Raw genomic sequence first — 20469 nt, forward strand, 5'->3', positions numbered from 1 at the left:
TGTGTGAAGGACACTGGGAAAGCTAGTGTTTAATAGTGGCCATACCATGGGCATGATGGATGTTGGTGTATAGGAAAGCAGCATCAACAGTGACAATTAGGGATCCAGGAGATAAAGGGGTTGGGACGGTGGAACGCTTGTGAAGGAATTGGTTGGCATCTTTGATGTGGGAGGCTAGATTTTGGGCAATTGATTGGATCAATGAGAGGCAAAATTTTTTCAGTGCAGGTGCAATAACCAGCCACAGTAGGACAGTGGATTTGTGAGTTTTGGGGAGCATGTAGAAGATGGTTGTGCAACGTGTCATAGGTATGAAGAGGAAACAGATTCTGTGGAGAGGTTCTGGAAAGAGCCTAAGGTGTTAAGCAGAGATTGGAGGTTATGTTGGACTTTTGGGGTGGCGACACTCTGGCCTAGTTTGCACGTGGAGGAGTCAGATAATTGACAGAAGTCTTCCCACAGGTAATCACTGCAATCCTTAACAACAGTGGTGGGACCTTTGTCTGCTGGTAGGATGATTAGGTCAGAATTTGCTGTGAGTTTGTGTATAGCTGTCCTTCCTTCTGCTGAAAGGTTGGTGTTCTTAGGAAGGGTCCTGGGGAAGGATGGTGAGGCCAAGCTGGAGGTAAGGAATTCCTGGAAGGTGACCAGGGGGTGGTTAGTTGGGGGAAGGATCGCAGTTGGATGGCAGTATGGACTGGGAGAGGTGACCGTATCCCTGTGGATGATCCAGGTGAAAGACCTGCCCAATCCATCCACCTAGTACTTCCTATTCTAGTCCTGTCACAGGCTTGTCCTACCCCATCAGTGGCCGGGCCACCTGTGAAAGCAGCTATGTCATGTACCATCTCAGTTGCAATCTCGCACAGATTTTTATATTAGTACAATTACACCCAACCAGTTGACCACCAGGATGAATGGCCACGACCAAACTGTGACCAAGAGCAAAGTAGACCACCCTGTGGCACAAAGTGTGGCTGAACATAACATGCTTGATTTCAATGGCTGCTTTACAACCCAGGCCATCTGAATCCTCCCTTCTGCCACCAGATTTTCTGAACTCTGCAGGTGGGAGTGATCCTTACCATACATTCTCCACTCCCAAAACTATCCCATCCTCAACCTATGGTAACCTACTGTTACCACACCCTCCACCCAAGAGTTTCAGCCACCTCTGTCCTATAATCTCCTCTCTGTTCATGGCCCCTCACTCTCATTTTGTGCTGCCCTCTGCCAATGGACCCACTCATATTTCCCTTTCCCTGCCCCTCTCCTTTTCTGCTCCCCTCACCCCTCCCCATGCACATCCCTGCCTCACAGCCTCCCACTGCTGTGCCTGGTGGCAATCTTGCCATGCTGCCTTCTAGTCCCTGCATGCTATGCCAAAATATTAGATTAGATTAGAATCAGTTTTTGTTCCGAAGACCCAAAAAATGAAATGATCGTCATGGGTGTGGAACATGTCAGAAAGTATAACATGAAACATTTGAATATAATACTTACTACTCTGACTATTTTTCAGGAGATAGGTGAAAGCAATGCAGTAAACTGGAACAGCTAATATTTACAGAATTAACACACCACCAGGATGAAATATTGTTATGCATTATTATCATACACAAAACACCTAATCTCTGCTATTGTGACCAGGTGCTGTCAAAATTGAAATCTAACAGATATTTTTACTTAAGCTGGCTTAACAGTCTCTGTTAAGATATTAATCTATGGAGTAGAAGGAGTTGTGTAACAAAGTCTTTCAAACTCTGTTTAAACTGTGCTTTATCTGAAAGATGCTCTTGAGTCTCCTTACCGTTACCCTGCTATCCCTCCCCCTTCCCCACCCCATTCCAGGTTGCTAATTTTATTCACTGTGACAGTCGCATTCCAGTCCAAGATGCTGGAGATGGCAGTCATGTGTGTGTGAGATGTGCTTGGTGGTATGAATGCATGTGTGTTCTGTTTTCTGAAGACAGCTTTGACTGAAAGACAAATATGTAACAGTTTTTCCACTGTGCCTGTCTTTATCTCAACATGTTGTCTTTACCTGAGCAGCAATCTGTCCTCTTCCTAATATTGTTGATTTTGCAACTTGGAGTTCCATTGTTAGATTTAACGAGAGATTATTTATGAAAGAAAATTAAAATGATTTACATAAGATGACATTAATATGATTTGTTAGGGTAGTCTGTTTTATCTAATGAGCTGATCAATGAATTTTATGTGATAAAGGAAAATGTTTACTGCCACAGAAGTTGAGATTAGCTTGGTTCACACCACTACACAATCAAGATGAAATGTAAAATTTTTCTGTTAAATTATATACAACTAATAGATTTGTGAAAATTGAAGCAACAAAGAACTAGTAATTGCATAAATGTACTTTTATTTTTGTAAACTTAAAAAGTATAATGTAACTTTTGTTAGACTAGGTTGTAGTGACATATTTCCTTATTCAAATATGTATTATCATCTTGTGTTCACTTTACACTAATGGTTAATCTATGTCCATACATGCAAACCACTGTTTAATGCATGGCAAGAGGTAATAAGCTACATAACTAATTTGGATACCAAACACAATCTGACGAAACTTTGATTCCAAAAAGGGCCAATTTATGCAGTTCCATGCAGGAGTTTGCTCTTGAAAAATGATCACTTTGCAGTTCCACACAACATAGTATCTGTTGTGGGCCTTTTCATTTTTATTCTACATGTATAACAAAAATTGAATAACCTGCATGGAGAAATGCCAGTGAAACTAGAATTGGCTAGATAAATTATGGGATCATAGCAAAGTCTCAGGATATTGAACTATTTGCAGAACACGTTTGTGAAAAGTGAGGCTCATAATTTTGACTATGCACTATGAAGTTTTCATTTCTACTTACACAGGAAGTAACAATATTGAAAAGGATAGTTGCTATTCACCATATAGCAGAGATGTGAGTTGCAGATGGGCACAATGAAATGACTGTCAGAAAATGAGCTTTCAGCCAATAAGGCCTTTGTTGGAGGTAGAACATACCCATGCACTCTCACACAAATGCAACTCCCACACACATGACCACAGTCTCTGGCTGTTGACCATTACATCTACATCTACATATATACTCTGCTAGCCACCAAGCGGTGTGTGGCTAGCCACCAAGCGGTGTGTGGCAGAGGGCACAGTTCATGCCAAAGTCATCTAGCCCCCCCCCTCCCCTCCCCCCCTTCTGTTCCACTTGCTGATCGTGCGAGGGCAAAGCAACTGTCTGAACACCTCAGTACAAGCTCTGATTTCCCTTATCTTTGAATGGTGATCATTGCGTGATTTGAAAGTTGGAGGTAATAATATACGCTCTACATCCTCGGCAAAGATCAGATTTCGGAATTTAGTGAGCAGCCCCTTCCATCTAGCGCGTTGTCTATCTGCAAATGTGTCCCACTTCAAACTTTCTATGAGATTTGTAATTCTCTCAATATGGCTAAATGTACCAGTCATGAATATTGCCACTCTTCTTTGGACCTTCTCAATTTCTTGAATCAGACCCAATTGGTAAGGGTCCCGTACAGATGAACAATACTCCAACACTGGATGAACTAACATATTGTAAGCAATTTCCTTTGTTGAAGGACTGCATCACTTCGAGATTCTACCAATAAAGCACAATCTAGAGTTCGCCTTGCTCGCTACTTGTGTAATCTGATCTTTCCATTTGAGATTATTTCGAACAGTCACACCCAGATACTTGATGGATGTTACTGCTTCCAAACACTGGGCATTTATTTTGTACTTGTACATTATTGAGGATTTTTTGCCTTGTTATACGCAGTAGGTTACACTTACTAATATTGAGAGATAACTCCAGTCATTACACCGCACACTTATTTTATGCAAACCCTCATTGATTTGTTCACGACTTTCATGTGATACTACTTACCTGTAGACCACAGCATAATTGGCAAACAGTCTAACGCTGCTGTCAATACCATCAAACAGATCGTTTATGTAAATTGTAAAAAGCAGCGGACCTATTATGCTGCCCTGGGGCACACCTGATGTTATGCTTGTTTCTGTTGAAGTCACTCGATTCAGGACGACATACTGCTCTCTGTCTGTTAGAAAACTTTCTATCCAATCACATCTGTCATCGGATATACCATAAGCATGCACTTTTTGGAGCAAGCAACAGTGCAGAACTGAGTCGAAAGACTTTTGAAAGTTGAGAAATATGGGATCAACCTGGGAGCCAGTATCTAGAGCCTGTTGTATATCATGTACAAAGAAGGCCAGCTGTGTCTCACATGACCACTGTTTCCTAGAATCATGCTGGTTTCTGCAGATGTGCTTCTCATAGTCTAGAAAGATCATTATGTCTGAACACAAACTATGTTCCATGATTCTACAACAAATCAACATCAGTGAAATTGGCCAGTAATTTTGTGCATCCAGTTTTCTACCCTTTTTATAGATTGCTATGGCTTGGGCCTTCTTCCAGTCCTATGGAACTTTCAATAGTGTGGCCTCAGCAGCCAGAGACTGTGGTCATGCATGTATGAGTTGTGTTTGTGTGTATGTTCTATCTTCGACAAGGTCCTTGTTGACTGAAAGCTCATTTTCTGACAGTTGTTTTGTTGTGCCCATCTGTGACTAAGTGCCTCTGCTATATGTTGAATAGCAACTACCGTTTTTATAATACTGTTACATTGCATCCCAGATTTTCCTTTCCTCAGTGAGTAAAGTAGACTAAGAATCTACATCTACATACATACTCTGCGAGCCACCTTACTATGTGTGGTGGAGGGTACATTGTACCGCTACTAGTTATTTCCCTTCCTGTTGCACTCATAAATAGAGTAAGGAAAAAACTGACCATATGAGACCTAACTTCTCTTATCTTATGTGCATTGTCCTAATGCAAAATGTACACTGGCAGCAGCAGACTCATTCTGCTGTCAGATTCAAACGCCAGTTCTCTAAATTTTCTCAATAGCATTACCCAGATAGAATGGTGACTTACCTCGAAGTATTCCCATTTGAGTTCCTGAAGCATCTCCGTAATACTTGCATGTTGATCAAACCTATTGGTAACATATCTAACAGCCCATCCCTGAATTGCTTCAATGTCTTCCTTTAATCTGACCTGATGGAGATCCCAGACACCTGAGCAGTACATACTATTGTTCAATATGTGGTCTCCTTTACAGATGAACTATCCTTTCCTAAAATTCTCCCGGTAAACCAAAGTTGACCATTCACCTTCCCTACTACAATCCTCACATGTTTATTCAATTTCACGTTGCTTTGCAACATGATATTAATCAACCTGACTGTGTCAATTAGTACACTACTAATGCTGTATTGAAACGTTATGGGATTGTTTTCTCTATTCATCAGTATTAACTTATATTTTTCTACATTCAGAGCCAGCTGCCATTCATCACACCAACTAGAAATTTTGTCAGCTCAACATACAGATGGATATCACTGTACTGAAGATCAGAGTAACTTCATGTGATCATAACAGTTACTATTTATGTGAACCAACCTACAACTGATAGTCTGCAATATATATATTCCCATACAAATAGCCATACATAGATGAGGAACATTTAGTTTTCACTGAAGGCAGATTGTTGGACCACACTTACTTGAAGCAAGTGTATTCAATACCATACTATCAGTTTTCAGTGAACAAATACCACCAATAAATAGTAACAGTGAATAAAAGACAGTCACAACGGTAAGATCCAACAAGAACACACACAAGATCTGAGTTGGAGGAGGAAGGGGCAACTCGTATATTGGAAAAGGGAGGCATAGGGTAAGCAAAGCACAATTTCTAAAAAAATGAAACTCATAAAATTTGAAAACTGACAGAATCATTTAATCTTGGTACAACTCTATAACAGTTGTAGAGTTTCTGATATAATCCAAATGAATTGCTCATTCTGTTATTAAATCAAAGATTGATTGTAGGTACTAAGTGACTGCTTCTGAAGGGAGACCCTTTTTGCTTCGTAACGTAAATTTTCATGTAGTGAAAATTAGTTGTAACACAACAGGCACATTGAGCTACAACACAAAACTGCTTGAAATTATCCATCTCCTTACTTACACTTACTCTATCAGCTCTCATCATGCTATTCAAGTATTGATATTGTGTCTCCCTTTTAGAAATTATCACCAGCATTACAAACATTTACTGGAAATCAGAACCATCTCTTATTCACAGTGACAAAATTCAATTATTGGATTATTCCAGGATATTATGCTATACTCAGATGAATTTTTTGTTGAAGTCAAATGCTTCATCCATGTCTGTAGACATCATCTTCAAAGAGGGTTGTAGCTCTTTTGAAGGTCTGATGCAAAGCCTAGCTCACTATTGGTTGAAGTGAAATTCCATTTCTATGTGCTCTTGAACAGAGGCACGACGCCACGGGTTTTGAATACTTGAACACAATTGGCCATTGTCAGCTCCTGTTGTCTGTTACTGGTAGAATCCCATGATGGGAGCCTAATACACATCTTCTTCAGTGCTGGAATCCATATATCATGTAGCTTTAAACCCTCCTTCTACTGAAAAAATTGTTAGGGTGTTTAATAATCTTTTTGGTCTCTCTACATAGCTTTTAATAGTAGCCATTTGTGGCTGCCACATTCTGAGTTTTATCAAACTGAATCCAATGGTCTGGCTGCAACGTATGTTCCACAATGATTGATCTGTCAGTTTTTGCCCTTCTGCACTTGCTCTTACATTCTTGTAGTCAGTTTTTGACCATTATCTGCTTTTTCAGCAGTTTTCAAGCATCCTTGGCTGACTTTTTAGGTGTTCCTGTATCTTATGGGTAGGTTTGTAAATAGCAGTGGCACTCTGTTTTAGCAAGATCTTTCCTGTGTTGTCAGTAATGTCTTTTTCAGTGGGGGGGGGGGGGGGGGCACCTCGGTTTTATCATATGCCTATACATCACTATGATGTTTTTGTAGCTGTCTTAACACTCTTTTTATCTCAGCAGACAATTATCTATTCTTCAACAATATATTGCTGTAATATTCCAATTCTGTATTAAACAGCTCTGCTGCAAAGAGGTTCCCCATTTTTATAACACCTCACTTTGTCATGGGTGGTGATTTGTATCTCAGTGAAGGTAACAGTCTGTGTGCTTGGATTTTCATTATCCCTGTGCCCAAAATTATCATCTTCCTTCTTGAAGGCTGGAACATCAAGAAAATTCAATATGTTTTCTATCTCCTGTTCCATAGTGAACTGAGTCTTTAGATGAATCTCATAGAGATGTTCTTGAAAATGATGTAATTTTTCTCCATCATGTCTCCACAACATGAACATATCATCAGTGTAACAGAATGATATATTTGGTTTTTCTGGTAGTTGCTAATACCTGTCCTTCAAATTTTTCCATAAAAATAAATTTGAAATAAACGGGGCTCCACATAGTCACACCATTTGTCTGTTCATAAAACTCATTGCTGCATTTGAAGTACATCAATATGATACAATATTTAAATAGTTCTGTAATATCCACAGGAAAAATATGATTCAGCCATTTCAACATCTCATAAAATGGAACAATTGTAAAAAGTGATACTCCATCAAAACTGACTAATATATACTCTGTATGGACCACTATGCCATTAAATTTACTGATGTTGTTGTTGTTGTGGTCTTCAGTCCTGAGACTGGTTTGATGCAGCTCTCCATGCTACTCTATCCTGTGCAAGCTTTTTCATCTCCCAGTACCTACTGCAACCTACATCCTCCTGAATCTGCTTAGTGTATTCATCTCTTGGTCTCCCTCTACGATTTTTACCCTCCACGCTGCCCTCCAATACCAAATTGGTGATCCCTTGATGCCTCAGAACATGTCCTACCAACCGATCCCTTCTTCTGGTCAAGTTGTGCCACAAACTTCTCTTCTCCCCAGTCCTATTCCATACTTCCTCATTAGTTATGTGATCTACCCATCTAATCTTCAGCATTCTTCTGTAGCACCACATTTCGAAAGCTTTTATTCTCTTCTTGTCCAAACTATTTATCGTCCATGTTTCACTTCCATACATGGCTACACTCCATACGAATACTTTCAGAAATGACTTCCTGACACTTAAATCTATACTCGATGTTAACAAATTTCTCTTCTTCAGAAACACTTTCCTTGCCATTGCCAGCCTACATTTTAGATCCTCTCTACTTCGACCATCATCAGTTATTTTGCTCCCCAAATAGCAAAACTCCTTTACTACTTTAAGTGCCTCATTTCCTAATCTAATTCCCTCAGCATCACCCGACTTAATGAGACTACATTCCATTATCCTAGTTTTGCTTTTGTTGATGTTCATCTTATATCCTCCTTTCAAGACACTGTCCATTCCATTCAACTGCTCTTCCAAGTCCTTTGCTGTCTCTGACAGAATTACAATGTCATCGGCGAACCTCAAAGTGTTTATTTCTTCTCCATGAATTTTAATACCTACTCCGAATTTTTCTTTTGTTTCCTTTACTGCTTGCTCAATATACAGATTGAACAACATCGGGGAGAGGCTACAACCCTGTCTTACTCCCTTCCCAACCACTGCTTCCCTTTCATGTCCCTCGACTCTTATAACTGCCATCTGGTTTCTGTACAAATTGTAAATAGCCTTTCGCTCCCTGTATTTTACCCCTGCCACCTTTAGAATTTGAAAGAGAGTATTCCAGTCAACATTGTCAAAAGCTTTCTCTAAGTCTACAAATGCTAGAAACATAGGTTTGCCTTTCCTTAATCTTTCTTCTAAGATAAGTCGTAAGGTCAGTATTGCCTCACGTGTTCCAGTGTTTCTACGGAATCCAAACTGATCTTCCCTGAGGTTGGCTTCTACTAGTTTTTCCATTCGTCTGTAAAGAATTCGTGTTAGTATTTTGCAGCTGTGACTTATTAAACTGATAGTTCGGTAATTTTCACATCTGTCAACACCTGCTTTCTTTGGGATTGGAATTATTATATTCTTCTTGAAGTCTGAGGGTATTTCGCCTGTTTCATACATCTTACTCACCAGATGGTAGAGTTTTGTCAGGACTGGCTCTCCCAAGGCCATCAGTAGTTCCAATGGAATATTGTCTACTCCGGGGGCCTTGTTTCAACTCAGGTCTTTCAGTGCTCTGTCAAACTCTTCACGCAGTATCATATCTCCCATTTCATCTTCATCTACATCCTCTTCCATTTCCATAATATTGTCCTCAAGTACATCGCCCTTGTATAGACCCTCTATATACACCTTCCAGCTTTCTGCTTTCCCTTCTTTGCTTAGAACTGGGTTTCCATCTGAGCTGTTGATATTCATACAAGTCGTTCTCTTATCTCCAAAGGTCTCTTTAATTTTCCTTTAGGCAGTATCTATCTTACCCCTAGTGAGATAGGCCTCTACATCCTTACATTTGTCCTCTATCCATCCCTGCTTAGCCATTTTGCACTTCCTGTCGATCTCATGTTTGAGATATTTGTATTCCTTTTTGCTTGCTTCATTTACTGCATTTTTATATTTTCTCCTTTCATCAATTAAATTCAATATTTCTTCTGTTACCCAAGGATTTCTACTAGCCCTCGTCTTTTTACCTACTTGATCCTCTGCTGCCTTCACTACTTCATCCGTCAAAGCTGCCCATTCTTCTTCTACTGTATTTATTTCCCCCATTCCTGTCAATTGCTCCCTTATGCTCTCCCTGAATCTCTGTACAACCTCTGGTTCTTTTAGTTTATCCAGGTCCCATCTCCTTAAATTCTGACCTTTTTGCAGTTTCTTCAGTTTTAATCTACAGGTCATAACTAATAGATTGTGGTCAGAATCCACATCTGCCCCTGGAAATGTCTTACAATTTAAAACCTGGTTCCTAAATCTCTGTCTTACCATTATATAATCTATCTGATACCTTTTAGTATCTCCAGGGTTCTTCCGTGTATACAACCTTCTTTCATGATTCTTAAACCAAGTGTTTACTGATGAAGTGTACCAAATTCTTGAGGTAGAGTCCTATCAGGCAACATGCAATTGTAATAATGTTATCAAGAATTGGTGAATTGAAAGCTGAGTAAACCAATGGCATTTACTACTGGTCTTAGTGAAAAATGCTCTTTATTAATTTTTGCCAACTCATAAAATCTCAGTAGTAGTGCAGCTGAAATGAACAGACCCTTCTCTATGTCCTGACTGAGGGACTATTATTACCTGTGTAATAGTTCTAAGAATTTTATTGGTGGGGCCCTTACTCAGCTTCTTATATGGCTGCAGGTCTAACAAATTGCAATCTCACTGTGAGAGTGGACCACATTCAAAAGTACCGTTGTACTGTCCTTTTCAATGGGGAGAAAGATAGTACTAACATACTCATTCAAGTGTTTTATAGCATTCCTCTCACCCACAGTTATATTATATTTAGGAGCCTTTATGCCAGCTAATACTTTTACTCTTACTCTTCTATACAGATTTCTGCAATCGCACTATGAATGCCTGCTTCCAATCTGGTTATAATTTTCTCCATGGGCACAGTGTTGATTTTCAAAATGATATTCATCCAACCATGGCATGAAAGCCTGGAATATAATAATAATAATAATAATAATAATAATAATAATAATAACTGTAAAATTTCTGGCCATGAAAATTTATATTTCATAATTAATGATGTAATAGGTTTTGTGGAGGATACTTTCTGTGAACTAAACCTGCAAAGCCTGATAAGAGAACACTGCTTAACTTCCTTCTTGATACTTTCCTTAAGAAGCTTTCTGAAGTACCTGAGATACAAAAACAAACAAACACCGCCTGAACAGACCCAAAGGCCCAATGTTACTGACTGGCCACTACATCACCCTCAGCCCTTAGGCATCACTGGACGTGGGTATGGAGGGGCATGTGGTCAACACGCCACTCTCCTACCTGTTACCAGTCTTCATCACTGGTGCTGCTACTTTTCAACCAAGTAGCTCCTCAATCAGCCTCACAAGGGCTGAGTGCACCCAGCTTGCCTACAGCACCCATCACACCCTGACAGTGACCCATCTAAGTGCTAGCTAAGCCCAACAGTGCTTAACTTTGGTGATCTGATGGGGACCGGTGTTACCACTGCGGCAAGGCCATTGGCAACTGACATACGATGCTGAGATATCTCGATAGAGGTAAATTTTCCATCCAAATGCTGATGCTTTAAATAATATTAATGAATGAAAACGGTGATAAAAAAGCACCGACAATTTATTAAATACTTTATCTTGGAAAAATCTTAGTCCAGAACTGTAATCTATCAGTCACATTCTGTATAATTTTTAGTTGACCTTTTTGTAGCAATTTATATTTTTGCTTGTTATTATCTATTTCCTGCCTAAATCAGTCCAGTTTAAGCAATATATTATAAAGATGATTTTTGTACAAACCGAACCAAAAATCTGTGAGTGTCCGCAAATTCTATTTTGATCCTCCAAATTCTACTAAAATTTGGTAACTGTACAAATGATTATTTAAAAGATACTTTGTAATTCTCAAGTAGACCTCGGTTAAGAATTTCACAAGCCATCACAATGAGAGAAATTGCCTAAGCAGAGGTTGGGCAGTTCCAGATGGTTTTCAGGGAGGTAGGTAGTTGCTAACAGAATGATTAGGAGTTGCAGATGAGTGAGTTCTAATAATTAGCGTGGTGGCAACACTAACAACATTATATACAAGTAGAGTACTGTATTTATATTCTGTGCAGAACAATAATAAACAAGTATCTTACACATTTTTTGTTTGTTATTTATAATTTTAAAACAACCCAAACATCATATGAAGCAAGATAAGTATAGCTATAGGAGACATGGATTTGGGAGTTTGCTGATGGTGTTTTGCCTATTATAATAAAACAAAAGACTTAGGTAGATCTCATGCTACTTTCAACAATTTAAAACAGTGTGCGACTACTACCCTGGTGATTTCTCAACTAGATATTGGAGCTGAGCTATAAAACTCAAAGACAAACAACATAAACACAAGTTAAAATTGTCATGCTTACTAATGTACAAGCTATCAAATAGCTCATACTAACACACAGTGTACATTCTACACCTTACATGAACAAATTAAAGGAAGTAAGTATGGAAAAGATTAGAATGGCTCAGCTGTGGTAAAAAGAAAAAGAAGCTCATCAGAAAAGGAACACACACACATCTTCATTCACACAATCAAGCACAACTCATGCACCCACCTGTCATCTCCGGTAGCTTGGACCAGAATGCAGGTGTCACATAAAATGAAAGCAGCAACACAGAAGGGGTGGGGAAGGGGAAGGGACAGCAGGGTATCAATGTGGGGGGGGGGGGGGGAGAAGAGCACTGTCTGGCAGTGTGAGCAGGCACTAGACTGCCAACAGGCACAGCATCAGGAGGCTGTGGGGGAGGGAGGTAGGGAGGGGGAGTGGAAATGGGGAGCAAAAAAAGAGAGGCGTGGGGAACAGGAAACTTGGGTGGAAGCGTTGGCAAAGGGAGACACACAAAGTGGGAGGGAAACGAGAATAGGGAGGACGTGATAGGACAGGGCGGGTGGAAACTGTTGGGTGGAGGGTGTGGGAACAATAGATGGAGGAGAGGATAAAGATGGCTCGGGTAGTGCAGCAGGCATTGAAATCAAGCATGTTACGTTCGGCTGCATCTTGTGTCGCAGAGTAGTCTACTTTGTTCTTGGCCACAGTTTGGCAGAGGCTGTTTATCCTAGACAGGTGGACCAAAGCCAACCTTATCCCAGCATTGAACCCTGCCTCATCCAGTTCATACCTCATCCAACAATGATCCTCCCTCCCCCCCTCTCATCTAACCATCCACTGATCACCTTCCAGGAATTCCTCACCTCCAATATGGCCTCACCATCCCTCCCCAAATCCTTTCTTCTGAACACTAACCTTTCAGCAACTAGGTACCCTTGTTCCCAATGTGAATAGATCTTTTGTGTTCATTCACGCATGCACACAGTTTAGTGGTGGTCATCCTTAAATAAAACGCTGCGCTAAACACATGTTAGCGGGTAAATGACATGTGTGGGTTTGGACATTGCTCTGCCTTTCCCACTGTAGGGTTTATCAATGGAGGGGTAAGATTAAGTGGCAGGTTTTGTATGCCAAGGTGTCCTATAGCTTACAATGCCCATCTGCCACATACTCCTGTATTGGAGCTTGTCTCCAGGCAGGGTGAAGATAGAACCATTTGCATTCAGCTCAGAACCTCATGGGTAAGTTTTGTGGGCTCAGTAATATTTTACAGGAGGACTGAAAGCCAATAATGGCTTGAGGAATTTCTGGAATGCTTGAAGACAAGGGTTCCTTTGGGATTTCAGTTGAAATCTGTTGGTGTGATTGGAAGAAGGTGCTGAAATGGTTCTTGCAATTGAGATTAAGGCTGAATAAGAGGGGATCTTGCAGTAAGGCAGAGTGACTGAATCTGAGTTTGAGGCTGAAGTCCTTTAGAAAAAACAGATGTCTCACAATCAGTGAGGGCTCTAGAACAGTGATTGAGGATTAAAAGGGAACCAGAGCAGTGAGGTGTTGGATTTTGATTTTAGTTCTGGTGAGCTTGGATGGGTGATCACTAGGAGGAGGAAGACATCAATTTTGAGCTATTTGACAAACAAGTAAGTGAGAAACATTTTATTCAAATTTAGACTGTGGTGCTAGCAGTTGCAGGGGCTCAAAGATGAGGATTTTGAGCATAGACAGAAGATGTTGAGAGTGATATTGATTGACACAATGTATATGTCAACTACAGGATGGGTAAGAGCTAAGAAATGATCAGTATGGAATTTAAGAAGGGACTGGTGGAAAGAGGTAGTGCAGCCAGAGGGGGAAAATAGTAATCTGAAGCCTTTGGGGACTATACCAAAGATTAAGTAGGACTGGAGGAAAAGTATGTGGAGCTGTTGTTTGTCTGCAGCAAGAGCATGTTTGTGAAAGTTTAGGTGTTGAAATATAAGGTTAAGGAACATGAAACTGGTGAAAAAAGCAGAGATTACTTAGTTTGGTGAATATAACACTATGGAAGAGAAACAATAGTATAACAGGGAAAAGAATTTCTGTTCACAGGCAATTACACAATTATATTGATTCTAAGATTTAATATTTTCTTATGTAGCATATAAACCAATGATGCTCATTGTAAATATGCATCCATTTTGGTATAGATGTGGTACACTGAAGGAGCCTCCTTGCAGATTACTCATAAATTAATCGGCAGTCAGGCACACCATGGGCAACACTGACATCAAGAGAATGGCAAACCCTTCAACCACCAGGAGACATTGTAGAGGAAACAAAATGCTTTCCTCAAGGGTAATGGAACAAGGGTTAGCACCCTGACAGTTTTTCAGTTCACTAGCAGCTCAACATGAGGTGAAAACAGTCGAGAAAACCAACACCAAAAACACAGCATAATATCATAATGTGTACAGTACTTGGAATTATCAGCCGAGAAGTCCCCTTTAAATGGTAATTCACCTTCAGAAAGGTGGTCTGGAAAATTTTATCAGTGGAATTGAGCAATGAAGTTGCAAAACTTAAATTGACTCCAAAATCATATACGGATTTTGTAACTCTTATAATAAAAGATGTCTTGGAAACACATACTTGTGGATGCAGAACAATACATGTTTGGTCTCAACCAAGACACAGTTAGGCTGTGGCGGCCACACTGTTCAAATGTGCGAAGGGCTGAACTATGGCACAGCCAACACAAGTAAGCGACGCCTGGCATTCACAAGTGCAGCTGTACCGTTATGCCGGATTTTGGCAATGGTGCATCATGCACCAGACCACACGGGACAAAAGCAGGCAGACAGTGTGAACTGGTCAACACAACACAACACACATTTCTTACTTCTCCCGCTGCTGACCATGTGCGTCAAGTTAACACGACTCCCCCGCAAACGCGCACACGTGATCTTAAGTGCAGTTGCCCGTTTCACGGTGTGCACCCTCTCTCTCTTTCGCGGACATCATGGCGCCTCCTGTTGTGCCAGGAGCTGAACATTCGGTGACAGCTTTTGTCTTGCTCAGTCCATGCGGTCGCATCACGGCTCATCACTGGAGTGTACACCCTCTGGGATCAGTGACAGACCCATACCACCAGTGCAACGCGCCTGTACAGACGGGCATTAGTGGTGAATTGCATTTGTAATTTAGTGTAAGACTTGTGAAGAATAAATTTGTCATGACCAAAAATACTCTAGTTGTTTCTGTCACCAAGCCTCTCCCTTGAACATCGTGCATGGGTACAGCAATAAAGCTGGTTCACTGCACATCAATGACTGTAAGCAGTGATACCACACATCTCTGCTTCACTGGTGACCCCTACGTGATCCAAGGCTAAAAACATGTGGTGACGAATGTTCGTTGGTACAAGTGACTTGGAACCGCAAGCAGGCTGGCACGTACATGCCCGCATCCAAACAGTGCTCCGTTGTGGTATAATACGTTTTTTTTAACAAACTCTTTTTTTTGTGTTGTTTTTGTGCGAGTATGTTCCTTTCATGAACTGACTAGTTTTATTCTTTTTTGTGTGTTTTCATTTGTCATGTTATTTTCATTGTGTGTTTCCCCTTGTGTGAGGACTTGACTCTAAGCTAAGATGACAACATTAGGAGAGTTGCAAAAGACTGTTGAAGACCTGCTTGCACACAACAAGGGACTGGAGAGTGAGCTACAAACACGGACTACACGCATGGATGCTGAGCAGCCACAGACAGCCCACGACAATTTTGGCACTCAAATCCCCACCACAATGACACCTCCTACAATCACCAGAGTGCCCACAAGCACTGGATAGGCATTGATCAGGCTGCCTCCCTTTTGTCCCCGCGACCCTGTAATGTGGTTCAGCCAAGTGGAGGCGGTCTTTATGGGCAACCATGTAACCTGTGACTGGCAAAATTTGGACACGTGGTGAGCCAGCTCGACCAGAACTATGCGGCTGAAGTGTGGGATATAATCATCACCCTGCCAATGCAGTCAGCCTACAAATGGCTCAAGGAAGAGCTGATCCAGTCCAAAGAACAACGAGTGCGCCAACTGCTGTGGCAAGAGGAATGTGGCCACCAGAGGCCCTCACAGCTCCTGGGCCACTTGCAGAGCCTCACACAGTCCGACACGGTGGCAGATTTGCTGTTACGCACTATCTGGGTGTGCAGCTTCTCAGCTCAGTTGCAGGCAGAGATAGCAGCACAGATGGAGATGCAGCTGGACACCTTCGCTAACTTAGCCGACCGGGTGCACGTGTGCTGACAACGGTGCCTAGCACCATTGCTGTGGCAGCTTACGACACCATCCCCCCACCTCCGTGGTGGCATACGCCTCCCACGCCAGCATTGGATGCTGACCTGCAGCAGCTAGTGCAAAACTTGGCCACACAGGTGGCAGCTCTCTCCACACAAGTCGCCCAGTTGGTGCACTTGCAGTAAGAGGGCAGCACGCATCACAGCGGCAGCAGAATAGGCTACTGGCAGCGTGGCTCGTGCAGCCAGCAATACAGCAACAACCACTCCAACGGTACCCCGCAGACGTCAGAGCACGCACAAAGTGGCAACTGCCGGTACCACGCCTGTTTCGGCAACAAAGCAACCAGGTGCTGCGTTCCTTGCTCGCACCCAAATGCCGGCTGCAGCCAGACCTAGGCGCACCTGGCTGCAGTATGATATTGAAGCATCTGTTTGTCACAGAATGGGGTGCAAGCATGAGGTACCTTGACACGGGTTTGGACCTTTCGATATTCCCCTATTCTATGTTATGAGACTGCAGGTGGGTCGAGGCACTCACAATTCAGCTATTAAAACTTACAGCACACACAGCTGCAATTTAGATCTAGCCCTAAGCCACTAAATTCTCATGGACTTTTATTGTGGCCACTGCCAATGAGCCAATCCTGGGTGCAGACCTTCTCGGCCATTACGGGCTGCTAGCCAACATCGCAAATGGCCAGCTTATCGATGTGACACAAATTTAAAGATAGCGGGACAGCACCGGCAGGCTGCATTCTACAGTGTTAAACCTGTGAAGTGTCCCAGACCTTACACTGACATGCTTGAAAAATTCCCCAATCGCACCCACCCAGCCGGCACACTGAGAGACGTTAAACATTTGATGGTGGACCACATAATAACCGCACCCAGACCCCCAACATTGTGTTGCCCGTGTCGACTCATGCCTGATAGACTTGCAGCAGCAAAGGCAGAGTTCGAGGCCGTGCTGCAGCAAGGCATCGTTCGACCATCGAGCGGCCCACGGTCATCAGCGTTACATTTAGTACAAAAAAAAAAGACAATTTGGGGTGCCCATTTGGTGACAATTGTGCCCTTAATTCGTGAACAGTGACGGACCAATACCCAGTCCCACACCTTCAAGAGTTCAGTTACGCTTTGGCGGGCTGTGCGGTGTTCAGCAAGATACATTGCACAAACGCGTACACCCAAATTCCAATGGTGCTTGAAGACATTGAAAAAACAGCTATCGTAATGCCCTTTGGGCTTTTCAAAAGCCCGTTTATGACTTTCGATCTTCGGAATGCTGCCCAGACTTGACACCTCGGCATGTTGAACTTTTATCACTGACACCTGCCCAACTGTGCCGCCATGCAACAGCCGTTGACTAAGGCGTTACATGGTCGTACCTCAAAGGGAAAAGCCCCTGTGTGTTGGACAGATGCAATGGAGCAGAGCTTCACAGACTTAAAACAGAATCTCGCAGAAGTGACGCTGCTCGCGCACCCAGTCCATGACGCGGACTTGGCTGTGGTCGTGGACGCCAGCCAGGCCACCATCGGTGCAGCATTACAACAGTGCGTTGGCGGGAGCTGGCAGCCTCTCGGTTTTTCCTCTAAAAAGCTATCTGAATCGCAATGCACTCGGAGTGCTTATGACTGAGAGTTGCTTGCAGTGTTTGCAGTTGTGAAATACTTCTGACCATCTGTAGAAGCCCGACAGTTCCTCATTTTCACCGACCACAAACCGATTACTCATGCGTTCCAGAACAAGTGTTCACCGTGCCAACTCCAGCAATTACAGTACGTGTCACAATTCACAACAGACATCTGACATATTTTGGGGATAGACAATATCGTCGCCAATTGTTCGTGTCGAGCGTGTGCCGTTATCTCACCCCCTGTCAACTTTGAGGACGTCAACCAACTATAGGAGAGTGATGAAGAACTGCATCACTTTCGTCACGACACTTCCAGTGGCCTGCAACTGGAGCTGGTGCCTGTCCCCGGCTCTGCCCGGAAGATACGGTGTGACATCTCGTCCGGCACTCACCGACCGTTCCTTCCAGAGAAATTCCGGGGCAGTGCCTTTGACAGTGCCCAAAGACTGTCACACGCCAGCACCAATACCTTTGCGACACTTGTGGCTATGCATTTCGTCTGGCCCGGGCCTTGGAAGGACTGGCGTGAATGGGCATGCACTTGCACGGCATGTCAGCGCACTGAGGCCGGGAGGTACACCCATGCACCCGTGGGCACCTTCCCTGACGCGACACGTCGATTTGCGCACGTTCACACGGACCTCGTCGGCCCACTTCCTCTCTCTCGAGGCAAGCGGTATCTCTTAACTGTGATGGACCACTTCACTCGTTGACCAGAAACAACACCCGTTGTGGACATCACCACCGAGACAGTCGCCACCCCATTCATCGACAGCTGGGTGGCACCCTTTGGATGTCCCAGTCACGTGACAACTGACCACAGACTCCAGTTTGACTGCGTGTTATTCACGCACATCACCTGACTGTGTGGCATCCGGTTACACAGGACAACAAGCTACCTTCCGGCATCAAATGGCATGGTTGAACAGCTGCACAGAACTCTGAAAGCCGCTCTAACTTGCCACAACACCTCATGGCCAGAGGCACTCCCACTCTACATTGTCAATCGACCACATCAAGCCAGCTTACGCCTTGCCTGCTCCAGAAACCACACATTTCTCCAAGCCAGCAGAAGATCTGATTACAGATGACACTCCCTCTGCCAGAGGTCAGAAGGAGCCTGCGCCCGTGGCTGCCGGTGACACACAGCTGCAGTCTGCTGTCATCGTGCCGCCACATGTGGACCCCACCACCCCACCTGGGCCGCCAGCATGGAGACCCCGACAGCACCCACCACAGTCGCACTGGTCACCCCACCACAGCCGCCAGTGGACTACAACACGCGTGCCGGCTGCTGCGTCCGATTCAAATGGCCGTGCTGCGTCGCCAGTGTGCCGCGCCACCCGAAACAGCAAACATGCACCCGAGCCACTGAACACCGTCAGAATTCAGTGTCCACAAGCCACTGTCCTCTGTAGAGACCCAGCCTCCAAATGCCCGCACCTTCGGACAGTAACTCCAGTCGAGCCCCGGACAGTGCCTTCCATGACCGTCACAGCTCCTGGACCCGCGTTCGTGTCCCTGTGTCTCCACCGCGTCAGGCATTGAGGCCAGATCAGCATCTGTGCCAGTTTACCATATTCACTTTGCTGTCGAGCTCTGGACATCACACTCCACACCACCTGGCTTCCCCGTAGCAGCTCCTGGACCCGCGTTCAAGTCCTGACGGTACCGCACTCGCACATATTCTTTGGACCTCCGTTGTCTCGAGGGTTGAGGTCAGTTCAAGTGCTGCACTGTGTTCCCACGACTGAATCACTCAGCGAAGTTGTGGAACAGTGCAATGTATGAACACTTGGACTTGCGACTCTCGACACCACTCTGAACAATGTAAATAGTGAACTTATATTGTAGCTCTTGTGAATACTCGTGTTGTAATTAATATGTCAGTGACTTCAAATGACCTGAAGCATGCGCCTTCATCATGCATTGGTCAGTGCCTGCTGCCGCTGTCACTAGCCAACCACGTAAGAACATGCCCACCGCACGCTCGCAGGTCTAGCGCGCTGATGTCGTGGCCTGCCACCCTCCCTTCCAATGCTGACTGACCCCTGCCAGTGCTGCCACACTGTCATCATGCAGCGTGTGAACTTTAAACACACCACAGAACAATCACCACCTATTCGCAGACAGTGCCAGCTGGTCAACGCAACGTGACACACGCCTCCCACTGCTGACCACATGCATTGAGTTAATGTGACTCCCCCGCAAATGCACACGCACGATCTTAAATGCAGTCATTCATTTCATGGTGTGCACCCTTCTGTTCAGCAGTGCCATTCTCTCTTTTGCGGACATCACGGCATCTCCGCGCACGCCAGAAGCTGAACATTTGGAGATGCAGCTTTTGTCCATGCGGTCATGCCACTGCTCATCACTGGAGTGTATACTCTCCAGGATTGGTGATCGAGACGGGCATTAGTGATGAATTGTATTTGTAATTTAGTGTAAGACTTGGGAAGAATAAATATGTCATGATCAAAACTGCTCTAGTCATTTCCGTCACCAAGCCTCTCTACTGAACATAGTGTGTGGGTACGGCAATGAAGCCGGTTCGCTGCAC

The 20469-nt window shown here is 43.5% G+C and overlaps 1 protein-coding gene, 1 long non-coding RNA gene and 1 pseudogene across 3 annotated transcripts in view; 1 reads left to right on the forward strand and 2 right to left on the reverse strand.

Annotated features, from left to right (window-relative positions):
- The window catches only part of LOC126461210 (uncharacterized), a 168190-nt gene that overhangs the window by 64488 nt on the left and 83233 nt on the right, over positions 1–20469 (reverse strand). The gene's annotated exons all lie outside the window — the stretch shown is intronic.
- Positions 1–20469, forward strand: part of LOC126461236 (uncharacterized) — a 52989-nt gene that overhangs the window by 10082 nt on the left and 22438 nt on the right. The gene's annotated exons all lie outside the window — the stretch shown is intronic.
- Positions 11005–11123, reverse strand: LOC126427312 (5S ribosomal RNA; annotated as a pseudogene).

The sequence above is a fragment of the Schistocerca serialis genome, chromosome 1 (assembly GCF_023864345.2).
Source record: "Schistocerca serialis cubense isolate TAMUIC-IGC-003099 chromosome 1, iqSchSeri2.2, whole genome shotgun sequence".
NCBI lineage: Eukaryota > Metazoa > Arthropoda > Insecta > Orthoptera > Acrididae > Schistocerca > Schistocerca serialis.